Genomic DNA, 9,793 nt, shown 5'->3' on the forward strand with positions numbered 1-9,793 from the left:
TGCCTCAAGTGTTTGATGGGCCCAAATAAGTTTCAGAGGCCCTTGAGAAATTTCTAAGTAATTTAGAGGGCAGGTCTTTTGAGAGCTTAGTCAACCTCTAGGACAGTGGTTCTCAACCTTCCCAATGCCGCGACCCTTTAATACAGTTCCTCATGTTGTGGTGACCCCCCAATCATAAATTGGTGTCTCGGTTTCTAAAATATATTTTGAAAATATGTGTTTTCCGATGGTCTTAGGCAACCCCTGTGAAAGGGTCATTTGAACCCCAAAGGGGTCCCGACCCACAGGTTGAGAACCACTGCTCTAGGAGAAGGAACTGATGGGGCCTCTTACGAGGATTGTTTCCACATAGCTTCTGCTTATGCCCAGTCTAAGTGAGCACCTTGGTTTACTAAGGTACTGCATGAGATAAAGATGAAGAATAAATCTGACTGGCATGAATGTGTACCCAAATTCAGGCTACTCTACATTGTGATAGTCACAATATACTTCTCCATTTGAATTTTGGGAGCTGCATTGTCTACCAATCTGTTTTCAGTGCAATCAAGATGATTTGCAATAATTTACAAATCCTAATAGCTTGACATCAGTCCTGATAGCTTGACATTGGAATATCAGCAGGACAACTCACTTTGGGTAGAATCTCCTTGTCAAAGCAAGTGACTTGAGAACCTAGGCCAAGAGTCTCCAACCCTGTGAGGTAGCAGGGGGAGGGAATTCATAATGGTAGAATTTGGACTGCATCATATAAACAAGATTGTGGGATTTTGCAAATTCTCCATCAGTTTCTGTCCTCTTTTCACACAAGCAACATAACATGGGATAAAAACTAGAATAGTAATAGAAACAGAGTGCATTGTCAGTTACTCATCATCAACAACTGGGATTACATTGCTGACTGGAGGGAACTACTTAAACCTTATCCTCTCATAGATAATTAATCCACCATTCCATTTTTCCTGTTTCTATTACAAATTACCTCAGTTAATCAGGGTTATTATTGTGAATCTGTGAATTTCTATATAATACAGAGACATTGTGTAGGTCGCTTGCTTTTAACCTGGTGCGTACCTTGTTTTGTATCGTAGTAGTATACGTATATAAAACTATTGGTCTTGAGTTGTTCGAGAAACCATAGTTTAAAAATCCAGTCTTAGCTTGAACCCCATCACAACAGCTTATTAAGGAAGTGCTTATTGCTTTTCCATGGAATGCTTTAAGAAGAAAATGTCATCAGCTGATGTATAGTTAAAGCTAAGACTGGATTTTTAAACTATATATCACCAAAAAAAAAAGTAGGCGGGGGGGGGGTCATAAGGTAAATGACAGAATGTGATAGACTAACTTTACCTCTAAAGCTCAGAATTCTGAAACATTGGATTGGCTGAAAACCAGCACATCGTTCAAGAGACCCTTGAAAAATATGGAGTCTTGTTGCTAGGCACAGATGTTGCTATGATAAGAATGAAGAGTGTGCAGAATCTGTATAGTAACACATCCCGTCTTGTTGCTAGGCATAAATGTTACTAGGGCAAGACAAATGGGAAAAGCATAGTAACGGAGTAGTCTAAAATTCATATTCACTTGCTGAGTGACTTAAATGTTCTGAAACATTTTTTTATATTGGGGTTACAGCTGTCTGATCATGCATGTTGAATAAATATCTTGACACCTATCAAGATCCTGTTGTGGCTGCTGCTGCTGTCAGGCCTGGAAGTTTTTTTTTTTTTAAAGCAGGTTTCTTTTTCAGAAATCCACATCTCATTGGCTAAAAAAAGATGCATAGATAAGTAGATTACAACAGATATGACAGTTTTTAAATGACATTTCAAGCTTTGGGACTACAGTTGCTACTACCGTAGTTGAAAATTAAAATAGTTTCCAGCCGTATTACAGCATTTCTTCAAAACAATCACAGAAAAAGATAACCTTGTTTAAATTCAGAGGGTTTTTTTTGACTGAAATATTGGAGTAAATGCAGGAGACACATAATTTGCCTCCAGCCATTTGCACTAGGTGTTTAATGGGCTTTAATGGTTGTAGGAAGTTAAAACCCACCCCTCTCCTAGAAAAATGAATGAATATCCGGGGAAATATTGAAAAGGCAGAATATTGTATTTCCCTGGATCAGAAATGGAGAAGCATGTTTTTAGATAGGAAACAGACTCACTCTTAATATCACCCACCTTTGTCAATGAGCCATTAAAATGCCTGAGTCAGTCTATTCTACATAACAAAGATCCCCACTCAACTCCAGGGTGATGGGATTAAGGCATGATAATATTAGCCCTTTACCCATCTCACCACAGGGCACTTGGGAAGAAGCAATGCTCAACCAAACTTGGACTCAAGATAGTCTACAAAGTTGCTCCTCCATGGCCCCATGGGAGTCTGAAAACCAATCAAAATACAAGATCCATTTTAAAGGCCAGAGACAGCATAAAGCCAGGAACTTTCAGCAGTTTGCTCTCTTTTCTTCTTCACCCAACATCTGGAAGCATGTGATACCCATTTTCTGTTCAGGAGCTCAAGCCATGTGATCCTGTTCACCATTAAACCATCTTTCCAAGCAGCCTCCATGTTTCCAGTGTCTTTTTCCCCACTTGGAACTGAACCCAGAAGGACATTTCTTCCAACATGGTGAAAGATCAGTGGTACCATCAAAGCATAATTTTAGCTCAAATTCTTGTGCCCATTCAGCTGGATGGAAAGGAATGGTTTATCACATATTAAAGTAAATACAAGTAAAGCTCATTCCATCTAAAAAATAATCCTTCAGAAGAGAGGGATGGAGGGAGGGGTGGTTTACAAGTGAAGTTAATACCTTTCACTTGGTTGAAACTGGTATTAGTCATGAACTAGAATAAGTGATTGTTGCAATTCTGGGAAAGATTAGTAACAATGATCCAGGATTGAACACTCTTAAGATAATCAATTCCTGATGTAATTCTTCTTGGGAAGCAGTTTGGAGAGATCCTAGTGAAAAAAAGCCACAAGTATAAAAATAACAAGTAATTACATGTAGGCCTAACTCTTCCTTGTTATTTCTAATTCTGACAACTATTTTATTCTTTTCATTGTTTTTGTGGTTTCCAATGCTACATATACTGAAGAACCTCAGAAGCTGCTTTTGATTAAGTCGCTTAAGTTCTGTTAACAATTTATTTTAACAATGGCAGCTCATTCAAATCACCATTAACACATAATCAATTCTATTGTGAACTGGCGTAATTGCTGAAATGTTGCCAGCAAATTTTCTGTGAAATAATAACAAATAAAAACAATAGTTTATGTATCCATTATGTCCAAACATGGACATAAAATTAGGATATAAGCAACTCAGCTGTTTCACACATTTCATGCAAGTAGTAAGCAAGACATAGAATACACATTTACACAGTATCATTGTTCAAATCACAAGATACCATGTTGGAAGCTATCCACACTTAGTACATTTGTTTTTGTTGTGACATACTATAATAACAACTGGTAATAAAAGATGCCAAGTCCTGAAAAATAAGTTAAAGCTAATGTATAGTAATAAAAATACATATTTACTAAAGAGATGCCAGTCTTGGTTGTGAAGCTGCTGAAAAATTATGCAAGGTATCATAGCACCAATAGGGATAAGTACATCAATCAAGAATAGATCAATAGATTTATAGATCAAGTGATGGACACTGACTGGCAGATATTTAAGAAGCTACATCATTTTAGGCAGAATCACACCATGTTAAGCAACAGTTTGATTAATCGTGGCTTGCTTAAACTACAGTTGGGTAAGTTCACACAAAACCCAGGAAAAGCCATGTGGCAGAGGCCTCTCTTTAGTTGAGAAGCAGGAAGCAGTCAAGCAGGTTCAAGAGTTAGAAGACAATTTCAAGAGATGCCAGAGGAGCACACTTTGTTCACACCATCCCTTTAAGCTCTCAGGGCTACAGCATTTTTTTAATGGCCTCTCTTTGAAGCTTCGGTCTGTCAAACTATAAATCAAATTATACCATCAAGAAAAAAGATAAGCCAGCTGTGGAGTCCAGTCCTTTTGGTCTTCCCTCTTCAAAGTGGCAAGTCTCAAATGTCAACCTCAGCTGAGGAAGCCCCTGTAGTTTATTTGTTTGTTTTTAACTTTCCAGCTGGCATTCCTCCGAGCCATGGCTGGCTCTCTTTAAAGGATGAGGAACTTTTCCTATAAGGCCTGAGTGGAAATCTCCCTGGCTGAATGACATTATATGACTGCAAACCACCTAGAGACACTTGGCAAGATGGGCAGCGTAGACATCAAGTAAGTAAGTAAGTAACTAGGAAAATAAGTAAGCAAGCAAGCAAACAAGTAAAATCCCCCCCCCCCCAGACTTCAAAGGCTGAAACAGATGCTGCAACAACTGACATCCCAACTAACTCTTCATTCCTGGTCTCTGATTTATGGAAGAACCTGGCTAGTTGGGAAAAAGCGTGACCCGTCAAAACCGCGGTCCACAAAAGCGCGATCGACGAAAGCGCGCATTTGACGTCATCACAACATGACGAAAAAAATTAAAAATTCAAATAAAAATTAAATTAAAGCAAGCCGATTCACATAAAGGTAAGGGTTAGGTTTAGGGTTAGGGTTAGGGTTAGGTTAAGGGTTAGGGTTAGGTTTAGAGCGTTAGGGTTACGTTTAGCGTTAGGTTAAGGGTTAGCGTTAGGTTTAGCGTTACGTTAACGGTTAGGTTTAGGGTTAGATTTAGGGTTAGGTTAAGGGTTAGGTTTAGGGTTAGGTTTAGGGTTAGGTTTGGGGGGGTTAGGGTAAGGTTTTCGCTTTATTTTTACATTTTTCGATCACAGCGCGATGTTTTCGTCGCGCTGTGATAACATCAAATGCGCGCTTTCATCAATCGCGATTTTGTCGTCCGTGGTTTTGTGGTGGAACCGGGAAAAAGTTGGTACAAAGGACAACCACCCTATTTAGGCAAAGCACTCCTTGGGGGAGATGACCTCTTTATGCCTCCCCAAAGTTGCAATTGATTTCCTGATGGAACCTTGTTATTACTGGATTTCAAGTGGGAAATGTAGTACCTACTTCCCTTCCTTCTGTGAGAAAACCCAGGGAGTTTTTTATTCTTTCCATGAATGTCTTTGGAGACTCTTAAGCAGTAGATAATAGCCCAAAGGAGGTATTCAGCAGGTTCTGACCAGTTCTGGAGAACCGGTAGCAGAAATTTTGAGTAGTTCGGAGAACCAATAAATACCACCTCGGACTGGCCTCGTTCCCATCTATTCTCTGTCTTCCGAGTCCCAGCTGATCAGGAGAGAATGGGAATTTTGCAGTAACCTTTCCCTGGATTGGGGAGGGAATGGAGATTTTGCAGTTACATTCTCCTGCCACGCCCACCAAGCCACACCCCACCACGCCCACCAAGCCACGCCCACAGAACTGATAGTAAAAAAAATTGAATCACTTGAACCACTGTAATACTCCTCTTTTTAGTACAGTTCCCCCTTCCCATACCAGTATTTCCCAGTGGAGCTTCTTCAGGTTGGATGATCCTCCCCATGTCCCAGGCCTTTTACATTCATCTAGAAACAACTGGCAAATGCAACAGGATCGCAAGCAAACATCAGCAACTATATACAGCCATGGATTCACAGTAGGAAGAACAATCTTCCTAGCCCATTCTAAATACCCTTTTGAGATTGTCATTGCCTTCATTGGATTGATTTCAAGGTTATAATTGTTTGTTGGTTATTCATTGTTAGGCTTTGTTCCATATTTTGCTTTTTGATGTTCTTGTTCACTGCCTTGCTGAATCATGGGAACGAATAAATAGAAAAGGTTCATGGTCTAGATGTAAGAAGTTATCACCCAGCCCTCTCCCAGAAAAATGAAATATCCTAGGAAATATTGAAAAGGCAGAATATTTCTCTGGATGTGAAAAGGAAGAAACATGTTTCAAAAAGACAAAGTAACTCTCTCTGCAGCTTCCTGCCCCCACCCACTTTGCCCATGAGCCATTAAAGCCTGAGCTAGTCCATTTACATAATAAAGAGTTCTCCCCGTCAGCTCCAGGGGATGGGATTAAGGCATGATAATATTGGCCCTTTACTCAACTGACCACATGGCAAACCAAATCTGAACTCAGCCTAGAGACTTGCCCCTGCATGGACCCATGTGAATCTGACAACCAATCAGAATACATTTCTGACACAGGAACTGGAGGCAGATAGGTGGAGCCGAACAGATTATAAAAAATCCTGCAAGCCCCTCCCTCGACCCTTCTTCTTCTTCTTCACCCAACACCTGGAAGCATGTGATCACCTTTCCCCCCCCAGGACCTCCAGCCATGCTGTCCACCATTAAAAACCATCTTTCTAAGCAGCCTCCATGCCTCCATGCCTCCAGTATCTTTTTTCCCCACTTGGAGCCAAACCCAGAAGGACATTTCTTCCAACACAGACTCTGTTATTTATTTATTTTCCACAGTGTATCAGTTGCTCCAATTGAAACTAACCCTCAGCAGCTTCTAGTTCCCATCTTTCTAAACTTACTGTAATGAAACAGTTAACTGTTCTGAACCCCCTCTTCATACACCAAAGCATGCCGAGACAAAGATACTTCAAGGATTTATTAACACACAGACTAGACCATGGCAGCAATCCAGCACAGACTGACCTTGGGCAGCAATCCAGCCTGCCAAGATAGCCACGATAGCTTCTCCAGCTCTAGTAAATACGCTGATTCCTGCGACGAGCTTGTGGAAAGCCATTCCTTTTATAGTCTTGAGAGGAGCCTAATTACCACCAGCTGAGTTCAATTATCTCCTGTAACTGCATAATTGTTCTTTACTCCTATTAGCCCTCCGTTGCTGGGCATCCAGAACCAGCTCCCTTGTCTCCTCCCCACTGCTTCAATGCATGACATCAGGATCACACTCCCTTGTCTCTCCCCACTGCTCCAAGACTTGACTTCGGGAGTATGCTCCCTTTGGTTCTCACCACTGCTCCAGGCCTCAGGTGCCTCCTGGTTAAAACCAGTTTGGGGGCATGGGCGGCCGAGTTACTACCTACTCGGCTGAACCGGTCCCAACGGTAGCAACCCACCTCCGCCTGGATGAACTGAGAATCTCCATAGACATTTGTTTCATATTGTACTGGCCAATGAGTGAAATAAATACCCTGTCCCACCCAAAAAGAGTTTGTCTACTTTGTCAAGATATAAAATAATACTTTTAGACATTTAATTCTCTATTTCTTTAGTGGCACAAAAATGGAGGGTGAGTTGAGGATAAAGGGCTGAGATTAGCTATCTGTGCACAGAAATATAAGGGAGTGGAATATATGGTGTATCAGCTTAACGTATTTATGGTCCCTCAGTCTAAACTCAATACATGAGGTCTTTCTTGAATGAGGATAATTAATTACTGTTGTCAAGAAAGAGGAATGGATCAAAGACCAATGAAAGAAACAAATGCAACGAGTGACTGCATTTGATGATTCTTCTAGAGAAAATAGCCCTTCAAAAGGTTCTTTAATTCTTCTGGGCTGTTGAGCAAGACTTCTGCGATGTCTGGAATTCATTTAGCCCAATTTGAATTACATAGATTACTTGTTTATTTAGCAGTTTATGATTGGTTATATGTGTATCACTATGAACTTTTTCAGTAAATCAGCTTCGTTGTTCAGCTGAACAAACTATGTCCTCAGTTTATAATGGTCCGTTTTCTTTATTCATTAGTGCTAATAAAAGCTTTGAATCTGATTTTTTTTCTAGCACTATTCCCTTGGGGTTCTCACCCCCCCCCCCAACTGCAGACGTGGTTTACCTCTTCACTGGAGTTTCAGTACAGCAAAAGTTTTATCAGTGTGTAATTGTCACACAGTGAGGGGCTCCCAAGTGATACCCCTTCCTATTAAAAGGTACAAATTGATTGTTAAACAAACTGCTTGCTTCCTGTTCTGGGAAGAAATACATAATCTCTGACAATTCCCATTTGGAGAAGGTGAATCCAAGAGACTCTGTTGATGGCTGGTAATAACATATACATTTGTAGAGAAAGGACAGACAGAACAAAAGCTTCTGTTGAATAAAAAGCTAATTTTCATTGCAGAATATATTAACTGCATGTTTCTGTGCACATCTATTGTGTGATGTATTTGTTAGGCAAATGGAAAAGCATTAGTTGGCACTGAACAATCCACTACCAAATATGAGGTTTCATGTCGCTTCTAGCTTTAATAAATAAGCTGCCTTATTTTGATTCTGTATTGTATAAAATCATGGTTCCAATCCATACCCACAAAGCCCAGACACTTAGATTTTATTAGATTTATATATCTACATGGGTTATACAATAGGTGAACTGACTGTGGCTATCCACCAGGTTTTCTGCCCATTCTGAATGTTTTTAAAAAAATCAATTGTTTTTAAATTAAAATAAATAAGAAGGCAGCCATGTAAATCATCAGACCTAGTGTCATTTCTATTCAGCTGGATGCAAAATGGTTCCCTGGGGTATCAGACCTTAAAAATAGTGGATTGATGTAAATGATGCTTGTTTTAGGAGTGTGTCAATCTTCCCAGAAAAAAAAAGGCAAGAAAACCGTGAATATAAAGTGGAAGGATAACAAGCATTCTATGGGAATATGTCAAGTTGAAGATAGAAAATTCTACAGGGTTTTTTTTTTTTTGTAAATTATTTTTGATGGGCCATATTTCCCCAGGACAGACATTTTATAATACGACTTGTAATGTGCTTCCATAATTTTTGTGCCTGTGTGTGTGTGTGTGTCTGCTAACACACACACACACACCACCACCACCACCACCACCACCACCACCACCACCACCACCACCACCACCATCACCACCCTGGTCCCAAATGATCAATTATATAATTATATGCTATACTATTCTACAAGCCAGCATATCTTCTTCACCTTAGCGTTGGGAGCTGATTGGGTGATTTTCAGCCAGCCATAATATTTCAGCCAAACTTCCTGCAGAGGTGTGTTATGATGGAGAAAATTCCTGAAAAAAGAAATACGATATAAATCCAGCTACAAATAATCCAGTCTTCAAACTGACATCAAATGGGTAGCTATCACTGTACTCTTGTTCTGTGCAGAATTGTGCAGTTCTACAAGAGGATTTTCCATCACTTCGAAAGTGGCTTTGGATCTCTATATTCTCAGGACAATAATAATGGAATTCAGACAACATATTTCTGGTTCAACTGCAGTGTAGCTGAAACCACAAGGACGCTGGGTTTGTGGAGCAGGGAAAGTTTGCTTTATTGAGTTTATTGCTTTGTCTTATCTTGAGCAACCATGGCTTCACTTCTGCATTGGAGGGAACTCTTGCCTTACCCTTTGTTAGATTAGGTGTTTGCAATTTAGGCAAAACAAGGAAGGATGAAATTAATAATGCTTTGTCTTCTTTCTCCTTCTCTTGGATATGGGGGAGCCAGCAACCAAGTCACCAGGCTGCTATTTTTGAAAACTTCTTTTCACTTCATTCACTTTTCTGTAAAGCAAAGATAAAAAGGCTTGTCTTGTTGCAAGGGCTATAGCTATTCGGGCCAGGGCAGTGCTTTTAGCTCTTTCTTCATGACCATTTCAAACTGGCAAAAGTGCAGATAATTGTGGAGCATGTAGGGTATCTGCTTGGGGAAGGTTGCCTGGCTGTGATTGCATCAGTTAAGCCATCTTCTTGATACACATCCACATAGACTCTCCTATTTTGATAATTTAGAAAGTGGAAATAGTGACACTCTGGAAGTGTTAGGAAAAAATGGGTTTCTTTTGTGTTGGAAATAAA

Source organism: Thamnophis elegans, chromosome 5, assembly GCF_009769535.1.
Source record: "Thamnophis elegans isolate rThaEle1 chromosome 5, rThaEle1.pri, whole genome shotgun sequence".
NCBI classification, from domain to species: Eukaryota; Metazoa; Chordata; class Lepidosauria; order Squamata; family Colubridae; genus Thamnophis; species Thamnophis elegans.